This window comes from Meleagris gallopavo, chromosome 3, assembly GCF_905368555.1.
Source record: "Meleagris gallopavo chromosome 3, MGAL_WU_HG_1.1, whole genome shotgun sequence".
NCBI lineage: Eukaryota > Metazoa > Chordata > Aves > Galliformes > Phasianidae > Meleagris > Meleagris gallopavo.
Window position 1 is genome coordinate 6,769,320 of NC_139406.1, and position 21,553 is coordinate 6,790,872.

At 41.2% G+C, this 21,553-nt stretch overlaps 2 long non-coding RNA genes across 3 annotated transcripts in view; both read left to right on the plus strand.

Moving 5' to 3' along the window:
* The first annotated feature begins 973 nt into the window (after positions 1–973).
* LOC146544580 (uncharacterized) overlaps positions 974–21,553 on the plus strand; it is an 86,746-nt gene continuing 66,166 nt past the window's right edge. For both annotated transcript variants that reach the window (XR_014882268.1, XR_014882267.1), the window contains exon 1: positions 974–1,111. This is a non-coding gene — a long non-coding RNA (uncharacterized LOC146544580). The remainder of the gene's footprint in view (positions 1,112–21,553) is intronic.
* Positions 14,856–21,067, plus strand: LOC146544581 (uncharacterized). Its single transcript, XR_014882270.1, has 3 exons — positions 14,856–14,892; positions 16,558–16,632; positions 18,986–21,067. It is a non-coding gene; the product is annotated as an uncharacterized LOC146544581 (long non-coding RNA).

Sequence of the window (21,553 nt, forward strand, 5' to 3'; positions counted from 1 at the left end):
ATAGCTGATTACTGAAGAAATGCTGGTGATGGTAACTGGGATTAATGTTCCTGCCCAGCTGAGCTGGGGTTTCCCATGTGTGTGGTTGGAACATCTGGGCAGCAGCGGGCTTCTGAGGGTTGTGTGGATTAATGGAGCTTCTGATTTGGCAATCTGTAGCTTCTTTGAGACTGGCAAGTTGACCCACTTCTCCCTTACATTTTATCATGGGAAAAGGGCAGTAAAACAGGCAAGTTGGCTACTGAGGGCAAATCTAAAATAGGCTATTAGCCCTAGGCTTCAGACATTAGTCACATGCAAGTCAGTGATAGGAAATCACCAACTGAAATTATTTTTTCAAAGTATACAACACATCCTCTTTATAAAGAAACAGATCTGACAGTGCTGTTAGCATCACTTTTCTGAGTAGAAGCTGGACTTTTTCACAAGATTTTGTGGAGGCTAGTTATGGGGAGAAGGGAAGCAAGGGTGCTTCCTGGCTCCTAACCCTTCCTCATTCATCTTCCATCCCTTTTTCTTCTTAGCCAGGGGGTCTCAGCAACTGGTGCTTCTATGAAACAGAAGCGAGAGGAGGTGGCCTTCATTTAATTTCTCCGTGGAAAGTTTCACTGTCACAATTCCCTGAGTGGTACACAATGCTCTGAGCCTCTGCCTGCACAACAGCTAGGTTTAAACATTTCTGTTTAATCAAGAGTGAAGCAAATGTCAGAGATTCAATGTTCTAGATCAGCAGTTTACAACACTGATACATCTTAATCAAGCAATTAGGTGCTTTTTTTTTGTTGTTGTTGTTATTGTTTGGTGTTTTCCACGTTAGAGAAGGGAACAGATTTGCTGCTTTGCTCTGCTGACTGCTAGCAGCAGTGTTTGTTGTTAACAGAGACATTTACACCTAACCACCAGTTGGCAGGTGTTAACACTTTGTTACTTGCTATTCCCACATGCTGGGGATTGTGGGAAAGCTGTCAAGCTCTCTGTCTTGTGTAACGCGTCTGTTTTACGATAACAACAACAACAAAACCCCTGAACAAATGCAGAAGCTCTGAAGGAATGCAGGGCTAACAACGGAAGCAAGAAGACAGTTTTGGATGCCTTCTGGCTTCCAGGAGAGGTAATATTAGGCTTTGCAGAAAATGTGAGATATTTCTCGTATCTTGTTTTGGAAGCAGGTAGATAGAAGTTGAGCAATTTTTTGTTCTTTTTTTACTGATGTTCTGGTCTGAAACCAGACTGTAGTCTGTGTGTATGCCCCGAGAGTTCTAGTCTACCTCTGACATTGTACTCATTTGTACTCAGGAAAAAAAGTATGATAAATGCAATCTATGACAATAACATGGGGAAGAGGACTGTAATGCTTTAATTCCTTTGAGGGTGACTCTTGAAAAGGAGAATTTCTATTGGTGCAGTCCTTCTGCAGAGCGCACATGTGGCCAGAACTAAAAGACTCACTATGAACTACAGCAAATACATGCGTAAAAATAATTTTTTGTCTCTTTTGCTTTCAGTCATCCACATAATCACATACGTTGTCTTTGCAGCTACAAGGTCATTGTTTTATAGTCAAGTGATCCAGGGGATTGATTTATTACTGATGAAGCGAGGTTTGATTGATTTTTGATTTACGTGAAGGCAGGAAAGAAGGGGGAGTGGGAGGTGGAAGGCAGCTGTGGAGTCAAGTACAAAGCGACCTGTAGCTATGAAACTCACAACAAGTGGGCCAAATACTATCATAACTCACATCTGTTCATATGACTGGCTGTAATAGGGCAGCAGTGGCTAATATGCACCCCTGAGTCAGTGTTACACTTAGCATTTCCTTCATCTGTGGAACTGTGCCCTCAGTGAGGAGGGACCTCGTTAATGTACTTTTTGATGGGAATGAGGAAGGGAGTTACAAAAGCTATACAGTGTGGATAAGCTCAGTTCAGGATAGGGCATTTCTTCAGATATACCCATGTTGACTTGAATCCATCCTGTCCTGTCAGCTTGAAGCAGTGTGCCCTGACAAATGGGTTGGCTATGATCTTTCCTAGAAATACTGCATGACATGAGGGTTTCGGTGGCAGCTGAGCAGCATGCTGTTAATACTGTGGATGTACAGCCATGCTCTGGTGGCCTGCCCCAGGTCTGTGTTATGCAAGACAGTGTTGACGTAGTCTTGAAATCTCTGAATTTAAGTTGGTTTTCATTCTGGAAGACGAGCTTGAGATTAGCCAAAGTTAGCGTTTTAATGAAGGGACTGCTGGAAATAATCTCCTGGGCTGTTTTGCAGAATCCCAGGGTTGAATCTGAATGGCCTCTTGAGACTTCACATGTCTGTGAACTGCAGCAGTAAGTGGTTTATTTTATGGAGTCAGCCTTAATTTCTTAACGTGAAAATCATTTGTCTACCTGTGCTTCACTTTAAAAAGCCTAAATGCAGCCACCTCCTGCAAGCTGGTACTGAAATTTCTGCCTGCTAAACTTGGATATGTGGAGGAGGTACTGGCTTGTATACATCTGCACAATGTATTCCCTAACTTCAGACTTCTCTTAAAAAATAATTTTCCTTTGCTTGGCCACTAGGAGCAAGTCAGAGATGTTACTAGTATTGATAAAATCACTATGTGGAACTAATATTTACAAACATACGCTGTAAGTGTGGTCCTGAATTTGTTCCTGTGCTTATTCAGTGATAATTATGTCTTTTGAAAACCCAAGGTAGAAAAATGATGTAGCTTAGGGAGACCCAACAGAAAATCAGAGAAGAGTAGTTATTTCATGAATGGGACTCAGAAAGCAGATTTGTCTTCTGCCACAAGTTATGGCAGCCTGTTAACTGTGTTAACTTAATTTGTTTGAGCAATACTTGTTGTTTTTTTTTAAGAGGAGTCAGCATGATTTGTAGATCTTGAAGGGCTCAGTAAACATGAAGTTTTTGAGGCTCAAGTGAAAAGTAAGTTACTTAAAGCAATGAAATTGTAAGCTAGATGTGAGGGTCAAAGCCAAGTTACCAGGCAATAAAAATGTCCTTTCCGAAGACTAGAAGTCATTTCTCCCAACTTGAGGCTAGACATAGCTGTTCACACAGTCTTATCCATGGCAGAACTAAGTGAAATAGCTTATCTTGTGTCCAAAATGGTTTATACCATTCTACTTTGCAGTGCAGCAGGCTGGAAAAGATGCTAGCAGTCTTTTATGTCCTTTGTGGGAGGGTGAGATCTTCCTGAAACATGGCAGCACCTTTGATGCAATTATATCTACAGTTGCTTTTTCTACCTGTACTGTGGAGAGGCCTACAGAGGGGCCCACTGTACCAAAGGCTTGCACAGAGGCCCTGGATGTGGCAATGTTGGCTGTAGGTACGCACACACATCGTTCCTCCTTAATAGACTGTCTGTAGGGAGTTTGGATCCTGCAGACACAAAACCTGTCACCCAAGCTGCCTGCTTATGTGAGTATCTGAGGGACTAGAGCAGAGTTCTGTGATGTCTTAGCAACTTAGCTGTCCTGCGTTTTAGTAGAGTCTTCATTATTTCACAAGGGGATTCATGTTTAATCTGAATTATTTGATCTCCATAAGTGAAACAAGGAAGGAATGATTTCCTGAATTCCTGGCAGGATTTCTGTTCTTATTTTTTCCTCTTTATAAACTTCACTTTCTTTTTTTTTTCTTTTTTTTTTTTTAGCTTTCTTTTTTTTTTCCCACCCCACCCAGGCTCTGACAGTGCCGGGAAATTCTGTACTTACCCAGCTGTACTGTCTGAGGAAAGCCAAGGTTTTTTTTTTTTCCATGAATCAAAATCATAATAGTTCAAAATAAGTTATTAGCTCACTGAGTTTCCCAGAGAGAAGACATATCAGATGCTTTACTGATATGCCCCTTGTACTTAGCCAGAAGGCTAAACAGAGGTTAGGACAAGTGGATACACACGACTTCTTTATCCAAGTCCTTGAGGACTTCCCATTAGCTAGGTCAGAGATTAACGTGGATCAAGTAAAACAAGTTAATTTGTTTTGGTTGCAGCCCTTCTCCTCATGCAAACAGTGCAGCCTGTGGACTGAGGTGTCATCATGTATTCTTCACATTACTCTCTTGCATGAAAAAAATACACCTCGAATAGCTCACATCAAAATGGTTCATTTTTTGGGAAAATGTATTTTGAAATAGTTTTAGACTATGTTAATTTGCGTGTTAGCAAAGGAATCAAATAAACAACTTCTTGTATATACGGCCACTGCTTCTGTGTTGATGAAATTGAGTTAATGTGTTGTTTTTTTTTTTCTTGCTACTGTTAAATCAACTCCAAAACACTGGAGTTCTGCGGGTTAATAATGTCTTGCTGTGCTAGCAGTAGAAAAAAGTTTGTTTGCACTGGCAGGAAACACTCTTATTTACTGCACCTCTTGCTGGGTGCATTGTAAGTTCTGGGCCATGACAAGTGATTATGCAGTGTATAATCAGTGTTCCCTTACACAAACATTTGCACCCAAATCAGAAGGATGATAAAATCTGGCTCAGTAACAACACCATAAGTTAGAACTAAATGTTATCTGTGGCTGGAGTTCCCCAAATGCCCAACAAGAACCAGTACACTGAAATAGAAGTCTGCATGAGAAAGCCTTTTAGGCTGCAATAATATTTCCTCAGCCGCACTCACTGTTAGATCCTTCCTGGCAGAGCTGGACTGCATCAACAGGTCATGTTGACTTTGTCTGGATTGATGGGGTTTCAGCAGCTGTCCCTTGCTGCTTTCAGGAAGTCAGGTTGGGAGCTATTGGGTGAAACAGCCTTGTAAGATCAGGAAAGGGCCACCAGTGCAGGGCTGTGAGTGGGGTTCTGACTTGTGCCCAGAAGAATACTGTCCGTATCCATGTGTAGGTGTGCTGGGGCTCCATAGGAAGAAATGTGAAATTCAAAGTTCCCTTCCTGTACTGACCCTTGAGGAGCACAGCAGATGTAATATAGCTACTGTGTTATTTCCCAGCTGCTGACTAGTGAACTTGCAGGTTCTTTGCTGGGATGAGATCTATGCCCACCCTTGCTAACTCTGTCCTTCCTAAAAAGCTGTCCTTCCTCATACAGTTTGCAATGTTGCAGGTTTCAGGGAAATATTAGAGAAGGAGAAATTGAGAAGAGGTCTGCATATCCCCAGAATAAGCAAATTGGAAAAATTTGCCTAAGAAATCTCTCCTTTTTCCTTGGGTTTGTTTTCATCTTACCTGCATTTTGCTGCCAGAGTGGTGAAGCCTGGAGCTGATGAGAAGCTTCTCATGGGAAATATGTTTTTCCAATAGTTAGTCTGAGCAATAACTCAGATAGTCAAGAAACAGTCTTTTCTCATCAAAAGGTCACTCTTGCAGTACGGATGTTTCACAGGCAAACATTAATATGTGGAGCTGTGATGCTGATCCTTCACTTCGGTTTGGTGCTGATTAATTATCTGGTTTTTGAATAGCGTGGTCTTAGGTGGCAAATGGTAACTAGTACAGACATCAGAAATTGAACAGCAACTTTATTTCTTCATTTTCCTTTATTTATTTATTTAACTTGGGAACTTAAGAATTCCAATCTTGCTGCATTAAGCTAAGTCATGCAGAAATGCTCCAGCTGTTCTTTGCATTATGGAAGCCAAATTTGGCATTTTGATGTTTTTTCTTTCTCTGTTTTTGAGAGACCAATTGTGAAATGACTGTTAGGTAGCAGAATCTTACCTTGTGTTCTGCTTCCAGTTGTTTAGATTTTTATAGCTATCTTATTTAAGGTGGACTAATTCCAACTCACTGTGTTAAACAGGAAGTCCACCAGTAGACAAACTGGTCAGTCTTCTTTGGGAATTGGGATGTCCGGTGGCACTGGTGGACTATTAGCCCTTTAGAGTCACTGTTCTCTTTCAGCGAGTGTTCTGGAGACTGTTGAACACATAGGAATTTTGGTTGAAAGCAGTAGAACAAATCAACAAAGCATGCAGTTTGTTTTCTGTATTTAACAAGAGCATTATTGATTGTGGTGTGTAGTGAACTTTTCTTAGCTTTCTCCATTTGCAGGATGAGACAGTCCTTTTAATCTCCTGAGGGAAGATTGATGGAACACTTTTTTTCTTTTCAAAAAGAAGATTTGTGTTCTACTTTTTCCTAGCAGTTTTTAGGTGTGAGCTCTCTCTGAAATGTGAATGATCTTCACCATGGTGCTTGAACAAAGGCCTGTAGTCCATGCATAGCATGAAGCTGCTTGTCCTCACCTCATACTCAGAGTATGAAAGAGTAGGAGCATTGAGTTTGGGAACGCTGAATACACAACATTAATTCCTAGAGCAGTGTGACCCTTGCCCAGTTTTGGATGCTGATGATACATGAGCAATTATTTCAGAGTCCTGCTTGTATCTTCCTGCTTATGCTGTGTTTGTTGGAGGCACAATTAGGAAACCAACACACACTGTGTGCAGCCTCTTGCATCTGAGTAGCTCCAGAGATTGTTCTGGGTTTTTAGTAACCACATCTCACGTGCAAGATGGTGTAGCCCCATTCCTCAAGGAAGCATGGACTTTCAATGCTCATTAACTTCTGGCTTAATGGGGATGAAAATAATAGGTGTCCATGTACTAAATTATGCATAGCCTTTTTCACAGGACTTGTACTTTCAAAGTTGTTCCTTTTGTTGTTGCTTTCAGTGAAGCCGAGGATTTCCAGTGTTACTAATATTCTTAATCTAAGTCTTTTTAACATAAAAGATGGTCAGCTCTCATATAGCTAGAGCCAGGTGACTGACTGATGAGCGTGATGGCAAAATGACAGGTGCTTTGATAATTGGCCTGTTATCAATGAGTGTGCTAGGTACACTTCTGTACTTGACCACGTGACAGCACAATAGCCTGTTTTGATGTTCATCTTCATTTTCTCCCTTTAATTTGATGGCCTTTCTTATATCTCTCCCTGCCTATAGTCTTTTTAACTTGTGAGCAAGTGGCCAGGAAATCAGAAGGAAATGGGTAATAGAAGTTGTCTTGGGATGTGTAGCAAAACAAAGGAACTTTGTTTTTGTTTGTGCTTAGTGGCCTTTTTGATTTCAGAACCTTAGTGCTACAGCAGTGCCACAGATTTGACAGCTGCAGGAAAATGTTAAACCAGTCCTTTTTCTGGGATTTGCTAGGATCACAGAGGTACTTGTACAGAAATCCATCAAATACTATTACTTCCATATACATGGTAATAATACTCTTAATCTTTATTACATTTTCTCTAGGGCCCATATAGTGCATGAATAGTTCTTGGCATGGTCACAGATCTATAATTGTTTGTATATTTGGCTTTCCTCTGGCCAACTCTAAATGAACGTGTGGGAATCTTTGCTGCGTATGGGATTATTAAAGTACCATTACTATTACTATACCTGTGCAGCATTGCTGATTGTGTCATCCCAATCAAAAACAAAACCTAAGGGAAATGCAGGAGAATCTTGGTGAGTTTTTGATCAAAATGGTATGCTGGATAATCTAGTTAGTGATGTTCTATGATGTTAGGGCTACCTCTGGACGTTTCAAATTTATGTTGGCAGCAGTAATGTTTATACTTTTTCAGCACAGTGTAAAGGGGATAAGGCTGTGCTTGCAACTCGTCTAGGAACACCTGAAGTAACTCTAAGCTACCGTGTCTGATAGTACAGCATTCATTGCAGGCAGAAGTCTTGCCTCTGACAAGATAAACGCACAGGGGACATTTCCTTTCAAGTGTGCTTGTTTCTCAGTCTGAACCAAAACAACAGAGCTATCTTTTTTTCCTCCCTCAGCAGCCCTTCCTTTGGATCCCAGTATTAGGCACAGTACATGAAGCCCTCTGTTTTCTGTGTCAGAGTGATATAGCTGCCGCTGGCAATGAGCAGCCAGTGGCCTAAATGCACCAGGAGCAGAGATCGTGAGTTTCTGTGTAAATGACAATGAACGAGGAGGCAGAGACAGGGGAGAGAGCAGGAATTTGGGCTTACAACATAACAAAAGGAGCTATGAGTTATGGTGCTATAAAAATTCTTCTGTGTGGTCTTCAAACCATTGGCATTCTGTTGTGGTTTATGACGTTTCTGGCACATTTGGGGAGAGTGCCAGCCCTATCATCCAGTTTTCAGAGTTATTTACTGTGTGCCCCTGTCTCTGAGCTGCGTGCTCCAGACAGGTACTCTCACACCCTTTCTCCATTCCTACACTATAGCTCAGCTATTTCCGTGTGGTGACACCTATTACTCTGGGGGAAAAAAAAAAAAGGGGCAAAAAAATGTGCTGGTATATTTGCTTGAATAGCGCACTGCAGGGGCCTGATTTTTCAGGGAACTTTTGCCTCTCTTGGCGTGGGACAGTTGTGTCTGCAGAACAGACCATGCAAATATTTGCAGAGTTCTGACTGTCCAACAACACACTCAAAAGTGCTTCATAATAGTGTTGGGGTTAGGGCTGTGCCATGTGCATGTGCATCAAGCTGCATGGGTTTGTCTCACAGACCTTTTGTGGCCTTTGGATCACCAGTGATCTGATCTCTGTTCCTCTTGTGTATTTTCTCTGGTGGTTTTTTGATTTGGACAGATTTCCAAACTGTTCTAGATGGTTTGAATGTCATTATGTGGTGAATGGCCTGGTCTCAGTCATGCTACAAGTCTGTTGTTGTTCAGTTCTTCTGGACAGGACAGAGTCTCTGGCTCTAAAGTGACAAGAAGTCTTCCCTGAAGGCAGGGAGGCAAACAAGAAGTGTGACTGCTCACAGTTTCTCTTTGATTCATTCGGGCTCAAAAGTCAGCCTCACATGTGAAAGAATAGGGGAGGACTCTGTTGGCTGCCTTGTGGGAGACTTACACTTTACTTTTCCTAATTTGTGCAACAGGAGACTGATCTCTTTCAGTTTTATATATCCTTGCCCCATTACACACCTACCCTGCCTGTAGAGATATCACAAGGAGTTTATCACATCTCTCTCAGCCCTGACCTCAGCATCTTCACCTCTCTCTCTGTGGTCCCTCCCTTTTTTGTTTTCCACTTGTCTGTCTCCATTTTAACCTCCTATTAGGCAAAATTTCCCCTGCAGAGCTGTGCTGTAATGGAGGCTGTATGTGGGCTGAGAGAGTCAAAAGGATTTAGATGCTGCTGAGCACAGTGCATCTTCTTGACAAATAGCCTGGTTACTCTGGGCGAAGTAAGAGAAACAAATCTGGTTCTCAGCCATCGCTGCCGAAGCCTGTGTTGCTGCTACACCCCAGACAGTGCTCAGTTCCCGTAAGAGGAGCAGGTCGATGGGAAGTTTTCTGCGGCAGCACTCCAGAATGCTCCCCAAGAGTCTCTGGGAGTGTCAGCAGATTTTTAACCTGAGCCAAGAGAAGGGCCTAAGCACATCACTGGGCGGGCTGACAGCACCTCACAGCTATGCGTAGGACTAGCCTGTGTCACACACACAGCCTTCCTATAACCCCGTGCATCGAGCTGCCTCCAAGCTCTGCTGAGGTCGGTGCAGCGGAGGCCCTCGCTCTGCAGGAGAATGGTGCTGCCTCTCTAGCCAGAGAAAAGAGAGGAGAGCAGTTCTGAAAGAGGCTTTTTGACTTCGTGCCCTATTTCCGCACCCTGTGTTCTGTCTGCAGAGAGCGCTTAGCAGATTCGTGAACATGGACGGCCACGGGTTGAAAAAAAATAAAAAGGAAAAGTGAGCGAGAGGGAAAGATGAAAGGAATCCGTTAAAAATTGCCTCTGTTACCTCATTAATCTTCTGCAGCAAAAAATACATGCAGAATTCGGGCTAGCAAAGTCTCCAAAGAATAACATTTTTTTTTGGTGAGGTTTTAACAAATTAAAGAAATAAATTAAGTCACCAACACAGCAGGCAAGTGCTTGAGGCCTCCAGGATTTGTGTGTTTTACCATTGTTCTAAAAATAAACCAGGGAAAAAAAAAAAGTCTTTCCTTTGAGAAATAATATTTGCTCTAAGTGGCTGCACTTGAGCTTTACTCCTGCATGGCACCTCACCACCTTCGTGGCCCTGCAGCTTTGGGTAGCAGGCGGCAGAAGTGACTGGGACAGAGGTAGCAGAGCCCTGCATTGAAGGGGAGAGGCATGCTGAGACACTGCAAGAGAAAATTAGAGCCCCTTGCCTCACCCAGCTGCAAATGCTGAGACAATGCATGTGGTAGAGATTAACAGCCAGCTGGCCTCACCAGCCTAAGCCTGTGGAATAATTTCTGGCTGCTTTGGTAGGTTTTGAAAAGGCCTTGTGCCTCAGAGTCCATGCTCTATCCTGGAGTGGAACAAGGTGTATAGCCCAGTGTCTGCAACAAACAGTGTGGGCTGGTTTCTCTTCTCTCCTATGACCACCCACTCCCCTTTCATCCCAGTTGCTGCCGTAGCACTGATCACTGTTTACACTCCAGCCCATCCTAGAATCACAGAATGGCTTGGGTTGGAAGGGACCTCAAGGATCATCAGACTCCAACGTGCCTGCCACAGGCAGGGCTGCCAACCTCCATATCTAATACAAAGCCAGGCTACCCAGGGCCCCATCCAACCTGGCCTTGAACACCTCCAGGGATGGGGCATTCACAACCTCTCTGGGCAGCCTGTTCCAGCGCCTCATCATCTCCCTGTCCCATTCACTGCTTGCTTCACTTCTTCCAGCTCCACCCAAGCCTTGCCTTGGGAAAAATAGCTACTCTCATCCTCCGTCTAGCCCATCCCATAAATGGGAACAACTCTTTTTTTTATTACGGAGTTGTGTGATCTACAGACAAACAGACTGTTGGAGGAGGTTTTTTAAAGGTATAAATGATAAGTAGGTGTCTAGCTTCCCACTGACAACTATCGGTAGAAGTAGGGCATCTTGAATTCCTCCTCCAACCATTGTTCATACTGAAGCTGAATTAAAAAAAAATAAATAAAAAAATTAAAGGATGTATTCAGACTTGTGAGGGCAAGGCTGTTGTTTTCCAGCAGGTAACCTGCAACTTGCCTGTAATTCCTACTTGCCTAAATTCTGTTGTAGTGGGAATTAGATATATGCATGAGCAATGTAATGTTACTCTGACTTTCTTGCATAACTTTCGGCTGCTAGAGCTCCATCACTCATTCCTTTAACCTCAGTTCTCTTCTCTGTAGAAGCTTCTCAGTGGAATTGGTTCCTAATTTTGTGTAATCAGTGGGGTAATCACATGTGCACAGCATGCATGCATGCACTCATGTGCGTGGTGCTTTTGGGCAAGGGAAAACCAGTTACCCATGGTGTTTCAGGCCCTTTGCAAATCTGTTTTTCTACTGTAGCCTTTAATTGCAAACACTCCTACTATTTTTCCCCTTTCATCCTTTCCTTATTCAGTGCACAGAATAAGCTGTGCTCAATTACTAAGTAGCAACTTAATGCTTTAGTTTTCTCCCTACTGCTCAGTGTGTGGCCCCTAGTCATACTTACTGCACAATATTCAAGCCCTGCTCTGATGACAAAATTATCCATTTCCTCACGGGTTTCTCTATGTCCTCATCATTTTTGTATCTGTGGCTATGCAAGTGATTTATGGTGGAACTTGTTCTGGTGCTTGTCCCCAGCCTCCTGAGGGTGCCCACTTACTGCTTTCATTCTCAGGATGGTTTTAGAGTGGAAAAATATGCCAGGGAAAGCTGTATAATTTTCTCTGAAGGGAGGTAACTACTTTATTTGTTTGCAGCTGGTGCATGTTCTGTTTTGTTACAAAAGCTGAGGGTAAGTAGCAAGAGCAAAGCCACTTTATTCTGCCTGCTTCGGTTTTGGAGAGAGAGGAAAACTGCCCCTGGGCACAGGCAATAGGACAAGGAAGAACAATTTTAAACTAAAAGAGGGGAGATTTAGATGAGATGTCGGGGGAAAATTTTCACTAAGAGTGGTGAGGTGCTGTAACAGGTTGCCCAGAGAAGCTGTAGATGCCCCATCCCTGGAGGTGTCCAATTCCAGGCTGGTTAGGGCCCTAGGCAACCAGATCTAGTGCCTGATTTAGTGGGTGCAGCCACAGCAGAGGGTTTGAACTTTGAGGTCTCATCCAACCCAAGCCATTCTATGAATCTTTGAGGGCTATAGGGGAGAGCAAAAGAGCTTTTACAGAGGGCAATATGGGGTATCCTGTTCTCCCATCAGAGCAGAGCTCCTGAGAACCTTCAGAACATGGCAATGGGCTAAGACATTCCTGTATGACTCTTGCTGATTGCTACACTAACTCTTGAGTGATTTGGAAAGGTGGGTTTGCTGGGGTGCTCACATTCTCCCCGGGGGGAGAGCGAACTCATTTGGTCTATGTAGAATTGCAGCAGCAACCACTGCTTGTAAGGAAGGCCTTACCACTGTGCAGCGTTGGACTTGTGTGATTAACAAACTTGGTGTTTTCTGGGGTGAGTAACAAGGGATAACTCCCCTTTCCTTGCAGTTAGGAAGCCAGCAAGATGTTAGAAGGCAATAGTGGTTGGATGGGGTTGGGCTAGGTTGGTATTTAACCCAAGTCTCCAGCAGGTTGAGGGAAGGCCTGTGAGACAGCAACGGATAAGTGCTGGGCTTATGTGTGAGAATGGATGAAATTAGTGTGGAGGCTGCCATGTGCTAACTGAAAGAGAGGACGTCTTTTTCCATCTATTTAATGATTTATTGAGTTTCTCCTTTACATAAATTTAGGATAACTTTTTTGTGTGAGTTTTAAAGACTCAAGGTATCTGAATAAAGAGGCTGCTGGAGGTACACGTCTTGATTAGCGTTTTCCAGAGCGGGTGGCTAAACAAAGAAGTTTTTGTAAGTACTGCATTTTCCTGAAGTGTGTGGGACATCCTTTAACAGCCATCATTTAGAATACAGGGAAACATGCATACATGCCTCAATTCTACTACTGTGGGAAAAAATAAATCCTTAGTCACTGCCCCGTCACTGTGGTGTGAGGCCTCAGCTTGGCAGGAACCATGGTTCAGTCTCCTCTGAGCTGCCAGCTCTCTAAACAAACTGCAAAACGGAAGAATATGTTTTCCACAGGGATTTAATGTGACTTGTATTGAGGCCTGGGAGTTTCTAAGATACCAAATTTTGAAATTGTCATAAATAAAAATGGTCACGATTTAAACAGGAAAGGCACCCGAGAGTACAGAGATTTTGAGTCAATGGTCTGTATCTGCACATCATAGAAGCGAAGGGGAAATCTACAAATGATTTCAGTATCTGAACAGCAAGGTTTATCCAGGCAGGGGCAGAGATGCTTGTAGCCTCTCCTAAAAGACTTTGCATGTGAGCAGGGAGCAGCTGTGTTGCTGCATGACACCTTCTCCATGCTGATGATCAGCTCCAGCCTTCAGCATGAAACGTCTGTAGTGAGAGGCTTCTGGCCTTACAAGGAGAAAAGGAGAGAGGTAAGCTTGCAATAAGTGTTCTCAACTTACTTATAAGACATTGTCACATTAGTAAACAAGCATTCTCTCTTGTTTGCTTAACAGAACATACTTACTCCAGGGATAAGAAGTATGGGGCAATAGAACAGGTTCTTTTGAAGTGACTATGAGATGGCTTACAGGGAAGCAGGCTAAAGTGAAGCCAAGGATTGCTTTATGAGCAGCAAGTTTTGGAACACAGTAAAATCTCTTAATTTTTTTAAAGAGGGCAGCTTGGAATCTCTGGCACAGTTCTGAACCAGGGCTTAAGCACTCTAATGGGCAGGTGTGGGGCTTTTAAAAGGGGTTGACCAAGATGGAGGATATTCTAGGTTCAGTCTCAGATCTGAGTCAAATATCTGTGATAAGAATTGCCTTTAATGTGAAGCTGGAAAGGTAATATGAAGATGAAACAGTTTGAAATAAAAGAAGTCTGGCCAAAATTTTCTATTGCATGGGCTGTGTAAACACCTCTCTCTCAAGCTGTAGTTACTGATCTATTTTTATTTTCTCTGCATCCCAGAGGCAAAAGTAAAGATTCCATGCCAAAAAGGCCAATTTTCCCTGTTTTTACCAGAATGAGCCTGAATTCCTGAAGGGCCAAATCAGTGAAGTTGCTCTAAAATTTTAGATAGTTTTGTAAGCATTGACACCAGTAACATAAAGTGGTGAACCAAATCCCAGGCAGAGAGTCTAAGGCCCTGGCTAAGTTTGGATCTTTCTCCACACTTGATATCTCATCACTGTGATTTAGATTCCTCTCTGCTTGATGTCTTTCCAAGATTTCTCTGTATTCAATTTATCTATGACAGGCTAGTGAACATCTACCAGCACTTCTATCAGAAGTTTTGGAAAGGGGACAGTTGAATATAATCTACAGATAACTGCAGCATACCATGACTGCAGATAAACGATCTCTCTCATGAGCAGATAATTCAGTTCTGTAGCACTGAAAAGTTTTCAATGTAGTTTCCTCCCCAGAGAACAGTGAAGATGTTACTGAAGTTGTGATCCTCTAGCATGGTGAGCTGGATCTGGAAATGTTCAGGTTTATATCTGCATCTTGGTTACCCAGAGGGTTTTATGGCTTGGGTCATGAATGCCCTCTAGGGCGATATGCTGTGAGGGCTTTGCAGCTTAAGCCCTCCACAAATTAGCCAAAAAGAAAGAAATAAACTGCATTTTCTACTCTTGATGCAGTGGAAATATACAAGTAAATGTATTCATCTCTGCTGGGCCACATTTACATGCACATGTTTGTCTCTCATTGCCAGATCCTGCTATGAATTCCAGCTCTGCATGCTGTTAGAAATGGCAGAAAGAGATAGATATCTGTATCTATGCACATGCCCATACATACTTTTCGACCTGTAGCATATGGTGATGATTGTTTAATCCATGGGAAACTCACATACCCATACATGATGTAACATGTATTTTCTCCACAAAATGCAAACAATACTTTTACACTGGGCTGTATTTTTTACAGGATCCTTAAGTCCATTTCTGCTGCATAACTGGACAGGTATGCTTGGTATTTTCTGCTTTTTTTTTCTTCTTCTCCTCCTTTTTTTTTTTTTTCCTTAACTCCAGTTAAAAAAAAATATGACGAGAAAAAACATAAGTAATTCAGAACACATGCTTTATATCAACTGTTCCCCTGTTGCTATTTTATCTCTATAAACAGGGCAGAGGCAAACCCATCCAAACATGGAAGGGGAGGAAGATGCATTGCAAAACTGTGGATGGGTCATAGGAGTCAAGAATACATCCACAGATTTATTTATTTATTTATTTATTTATTTATTTATTATTTTATTTTATTTTCTGGAAGGCTTAGCTCAGTGGTATAATACCTGTATTTTAGTGCTTCTGTATACTGAGTTGATGAGTACACGTATGGTGAGTTGTTTGCACTTTGGTTGCCTATATGCGCTCACTTTTTCCCTAGGACTTAGGATGTTCAGGCTTCCATATATTCAGAAATCCCATGCTAATGTGCTGTATATAACAAGAGACTTTGTTGGAGGGTGCTAAAGTTCTTGGTATTCCCTAGAAATTAAGCTCCTTCTAAAACACAGTGTTTGGGTCAATTTTTGTAAAAAAGGAAGCCTAGTGTAAGCTTTCTGAGTTGTATGGAAGTGCTCTGTTGAGTTAAAAAACAATTTGGACTGGATCCATGTATGAACCCTTCTCCCATGAAGATGTGTCATTTTCATTTGCCTTTTCATCTTGTTGGTTCAACTGATCAACTGCTGAGATAATTTCTGAAAGTTGCTTTAATTTCTAGCATGCTATCTGTAGTTTGTACTTACTATGGTTAAATGTGGCTGAGAGAATCCATACCTGGTCCTGTGTAGTTGTTTGATTCTTTTCAATAAGTTGATGAGGTATATTATTGTATATTTCTTCTGACACAACAGAGTTAGACTTAACCCTATTTCACTAGGGTGATAATAAATGTCACCATTACTTATGATTTAAGTTCTGCAAACTTAGTGCTACAAAACTAAAGATAGCGTAACATATTAGGCTATATCCTAGGCTGGTGTATCTGCAAATGTAGAACATAATAGGTTAGCTTAATGTTTCAAAATACTCATTCCTGTGCCCTTTAAAAAATCTATGTGAAGGACATGCACATCATTCTTTCCCGGTACCTCATTTCTTTGTGGCTATAATCATAAAATCACATAGACTGGAAATCAGATACAATGGGGGACCCTATAATATAGATGCATCTGCTGTGGTTATGGGGATTTCTAGACTGAAGGTCTTGCTCTGCTATGTTTCTCATCTGATCTCTGACAGATCTGTTAATGTCTCTTTTGAGACGTAGCACCAAAGGGCTGCTATGAGGGTAAGTTTGCTAATGTTTAAAAGTGTTCAGCTACTGCACTGACAGAGGCTATATAGGTGAAGAGATAGAGGAGACATACATTTATTAGTCCGGTAAAGGACTGGTATTCAACTCCCAGTCCTTCCAGTCAAAACTGTATTATCAGCATGTCTCTTATCTCTGGAATTTTGTTTTGTGCTGTGCTGCTTTGTTGGTTTGTGGTTTATTTTGACGCTTCCCAGAAAAGAGAATATTAAAAACATGTACAGCAAAAGCCTGGTGAAAGTTGTAAGCAGGTCTGACTGTCTGTGGCATGATAGCCAACAAATGTTACCCCCTGATCATTTACAGATTCTTGGGAGATGTGCTGAATCTCAAAGAACTGGATGGAGGACTACTCACCCAACCTGCCTTTCAGAAAACAATGTAATGTATCCACCCACTTCATGCTCTCCTAATTTAGGACACATGTAGTGTGTAAAAATGAATGGGCCAACTCGTTATGTTGCTGTAAACTTCATTCTCCACCTTACAACACACGCCTGATTGACCCCTTCTTTTGTGGAAACTCAGTCAGGGGTTTTCAGTTCACCTTTGGGAGAGAGACAGATCTCACTAGCTGCTTGCAAATGCATTTCTGCAGAAACAAAAATGCAATGGTTTGTTGCTCTTGTTCCTCTGGACAGCCTTTTCAAGTGATGTGACTTCCTTTTGTGTCCCTTTAAACTGTGACCAGTATTTATTTATCCCTTTTTAAACACAATAATTTAATTAAGTAACTAACCAGCAGTGTTGAGATGATCTTTGAACTACATCCCTACTACTGAAGGAAATTTGTGAATGCATAATACAAGAAAGATCTTATTATCTAAAGATCTTTTGTACTAAAATGATTTGGCATCAGGAAAGACTTGCAATTCTGCATTAAATTTACAGTGTGGGCTTCCAGTTAAGAGAACCTTTCTGAGGGTTACCTGAAATGTTGACACCTTGGTCAGAAGGTGACCACATCCAAAAGTGAGTGCCTCCTGCGCAGTCCTAGGAATTGAGCTCTTGCTGTTTGTGTAACAAGAGAGATTTAACAGGACTGTCTCTTCTCCTCCAGTCACGTACTAAGTTATTAACAGCATTAGAGGACACAGTTCCTCAGTTCCAAATGGCTCCTATGGTATAAGGCTCCAAGAGGTTTAGCTGAAACTAAGGCTTTTCAGTACTCTGAAGGAAGACGCATGGTTAGATGAGGGACAGAAGTTCACTAACTTGATGTCAGGCTCCTCCAGTCCATATAAGTGGCACGTTATGTATATGTGGTTACATATGTGCAGGCTTAGATCCAGTCCTTTCTCCCCTGTAGCCTGGAACTGGCAGGTAGATGTAACTAATTTGTGGTATCCAACCGCAGGCCTAGAGTCAGGATCTAATAGCAGCACGTGTGAAGCATCATTTTCTGTGGCTGTAGACTTTGTGACTGAATTGTCCTGTATCTAAGAAGGTGTGAGTGCTATTCCAGGCTTTGGATGTTGCTGGGAAATTCCTCAAATTGCTTGCCTCTGGAGATTCTCTGGTGACTAATAAATATGATAACACAGCTCTTCTTAGGGCTCTCTTGTTAAGAACACCACAATTTTTTTCCTGTTCTCCTTCCTTACTTTCTCAGTATTTGTGGAAATTCATTTTTTTATTTCTTAGTCCTCTAGTAACTTGACTTGAAATGTGCTAACAGGTTAAAAAGGCTTTGTTATGAGATGAGAAGTTAGGTACAGAATGACATCAAATGCTTTCATGAGAAAAGTAAAATAAAAAGGAGCATAGTATCTGTCCCAGGAAGCTTACTGTATCTGTAAAGGATGGGCAAAAGACAATAAGATGAACTGAGGGGAGCAATTTTTATTTAGATCTCATTTCAAAAAGACTGGCAAATTCTTTGAGCAACTCAGTTAAGTTTGCAGCCACCTCCATTGCTGGAGTGTAACGATATGAACTTGCTCAGAGATGGAGGAATTAATATCCTTACCTATTTTCCATTGCTTTATTTGCTTCATTATGTATTATATACCCCACAAGGGTTATGTAGGGAAAAGAGAAATAACAATGAGAATAAAGATGAAAAGAGAGGATTGCTATTTTTTCTATAAAGAGCAGATTGCAAAAGTGTGGCATTTTTCCCACACATCTTGCATAGTTTTGAGTTTGGGTTTTTGAGGAGTTTTTAATTAATGTATTGTTTAAGTAACTGTAATGAGAAGAGCCACTGCCACTCTGATTCTAATGAGGATTGCTTGTGCTCTGTGTCTTTCTCATTGTGGCCTGTATCATTTAAATATTTTAACCAACATGTGCTTTGGCAGATTTCACTTATATCTACTTAAATTAAAGCATGTCAGTTTAGGAGCTAGGAAGCATGAAAATATTTGAGAGAGACTTGACATTCACTGCTGAAATCACTGCACTAAATATCTGGCACCAGTAAGATTACTTGAGAAGGGTTAGAAATTCTTTCTGTGTATACAGGCTGGACATTCTGAACTTAAAGGAGAAAATATGTACTTCAACTTCTGTGCTCATAATTAGGGTCTCCACCAAAATTTCAGCTTGTTTTTCTTTTTTTTTTTTTCTTTCTTTTTTTTTTTTTTTTTTCTTTGAGCAATATGTGACTGTTCAAGTTCCTCAAAGTTGCTGCTAGGAGAACAAACAGTACCAGTATCTCAGAAGTAGTTGGAGTTATAGCACGAATTTAGCTGTAAAAGGAATGGCATTTCCTTATGTTCTCATCCTGCAGAAATGCAAGAGAAGATGGCGCCGAGCTGGAAGAGTGTGATGGAACTTAAGATATTTGGACAGCCCCAGCCACAAGAGATGAAGCTTAATTTCCCATGTGTATTTATATACTCTCCTTCTGATGGGTCACTGCAGCAGAACATCATACCATATGTAGTATGTATAGAAGTACACAGTGGCAAACCTTTCTGTGCTGGAAACTACTTGCTACACTGAAGTCAAAATTGGTTATTAATACAAAGATATTACACATCTAATGTGAAACTCATTTGTAGTCTAATTGTAATGGTACTGAACTGGCCATTGCAAAAGGGAGCAGAACCCAAAAAGGGAGTCTTTGCTACTACATACTTAGTTACTTTCTTTTCTCATTCAGGGACAGAAAATATGCAGAAGACAAAATAACTCAAAGGGGGAACGATCACAGGATAATTCAGGTTGGAAGACACCACAGATATTTTTAGTCCAACATTTTGCTCTCAGCAGGATCAGCCCATGACTTTCAGGGCTTTATTCAAGTGCACCTTGAAAACCTCCAAGCCTCAAAGAAAGATGCACGACACAGAACCATAGAACCATAAACTATCGTGAGTTGGACTCAAGGATCGTTGAGTCCAACTCCTGTCTTGACAAAGGACCACACAAAAATCAGACTGTATGTCTGAATGCATTGTCCAAATGCTCCTTGAACAGCGGCAGCCCCTCTGCTCCCCTCATTGTGGGAGCAAAAATTGCTTGTAGCCAGTTCAAAGTTCTCTTCTGTTGTGTCTTGTTCTTCTGCTATCCACTACTGCTCAGTGCAAGCATGTCCAAGCTGTGGACCACATGCAGGTCTGGACAGCTAACAATGTGGCCCCACAAGACTGTAAACTTCTACCCTTTTTACGTGATATTTAGCAAATTTTTTTATGAGTTGACTGCATGAAGCTCAAGCATGGACCACATAGGTGACAATGGAGTGCCCCTCATGCACACCACACGTGCTCAGTCAAATCAAAACCTGACAAGCATTACACGTTATGTGTGCTTGTGCCACTTGGCAAGTAAAATGCAGTGAGTCCTGAAAATAGTATTTCAACCTACCTACATGTGTGTGTGCCTGTGAAGACATAGTTTCTGTTATTAAGCAGACATGTAAGCTTTCTTATTTAATTATCAATTAATAATGTATTCTATGCCTACATTTATCCACTTGTACATTCACTGAACTGTGTATTTTTTTTTGCTTGAAAGCCATATAATGAATTAAATGTTTTGTGATAAAATCTGAAGCACAGATAAAAGTAAAGTACAAGAAAAACAGTATATATTTCAAAATATGAGAATTAATGTATATTTCAAAATTAGAAACAATTTCAATACATTCTCATGTAAGCTCAACTTTATAGTTTCGAAAGGGGTAGCAAATATGAAATTGCCAAAAAATAACAAATCAGTAAGGCTTCTGAATGCAGACTTGTAGATTATAATCTACTAATAACAAATGAAACACGTGATGTGCATCACAAGAATTTTTTAACGTAGTTCTTGGAAGGGTGAAAATGACTGCAACATCTGTGGTGTCTACACCTTGGCACAGAAAGAACAGAGTTGCATTCAGACATTCAACTTGACAAAGAATTAGATCATGTCTCTTTACCAGACATGGTGAAGCCCTATCGTACAGAAGAAAAGTATTCCTCGCCTCACAATCCTGCCTTAATCATGTTGTTGATTTTTGGCAGTACATGCATTTGTGAACAACTGTTTTCAAGGATGAAGCACAGGAAAAGTGAAACTAGATCAAAAATCTCTGGCGAGCACCTTGAGAACTCACTAAGGATCGCAACCATTTCCATCAAATCAGACACTGATGCATAAGTTTCATAAAAGCAAGGTCAAATATCCCACTAGTATTTTTTGCCCTCTTTTTTAATGTTTAATAAAAATTAAAAAAAAAAAAAAAGTTTTGCTACTTACATATATTAACTATATTTTATATTTTATTTGTGGCCCAAGACAATTCCTCTTCATTCAGTGCAGCCCAGGCTGGAAACCCATGGTTTAGAGCTTGGCTTACCATTCCTAATGACCTTGTTCAGCATGGTGTGCTCTTCTGACGGGTGACTTCTGGTGACTCAGATGACAGAGATGAGACCTAGCTGATGTTCTGATGTCTTATATAACATAAAGGCCAGTAATGGATGTTAAAAACAGAATTTCTTCTTCCAGACTATTGGAAAAAAACTTCTTGGACTACTCTCTGAAACTATGACCTACTTACTCATCTTCATCTCTCCTCTCAAAACCTTTTATGTATATCTGTATCAGTTTCTCATATTTGCAATCAGTCACAGGAAAAAAGAGGCTTTTCAGTATCCCATTATCCATACTTTATTCCCTATTCTTTATTCCCCGTTTCCTTTAGGATTTAACTCTTAGATATTATCATCTGTAGTTACCACTTGGCTGCTTTTGGCTGTATTCTTTTAATACGACTTACTTATTGTCAAACCTTGCGTAAGGTCTCACAAGGCCTGAGCACAGATTGCTCAGCATACTCTCATCATAGCCACTGGAGGAGAGTTGT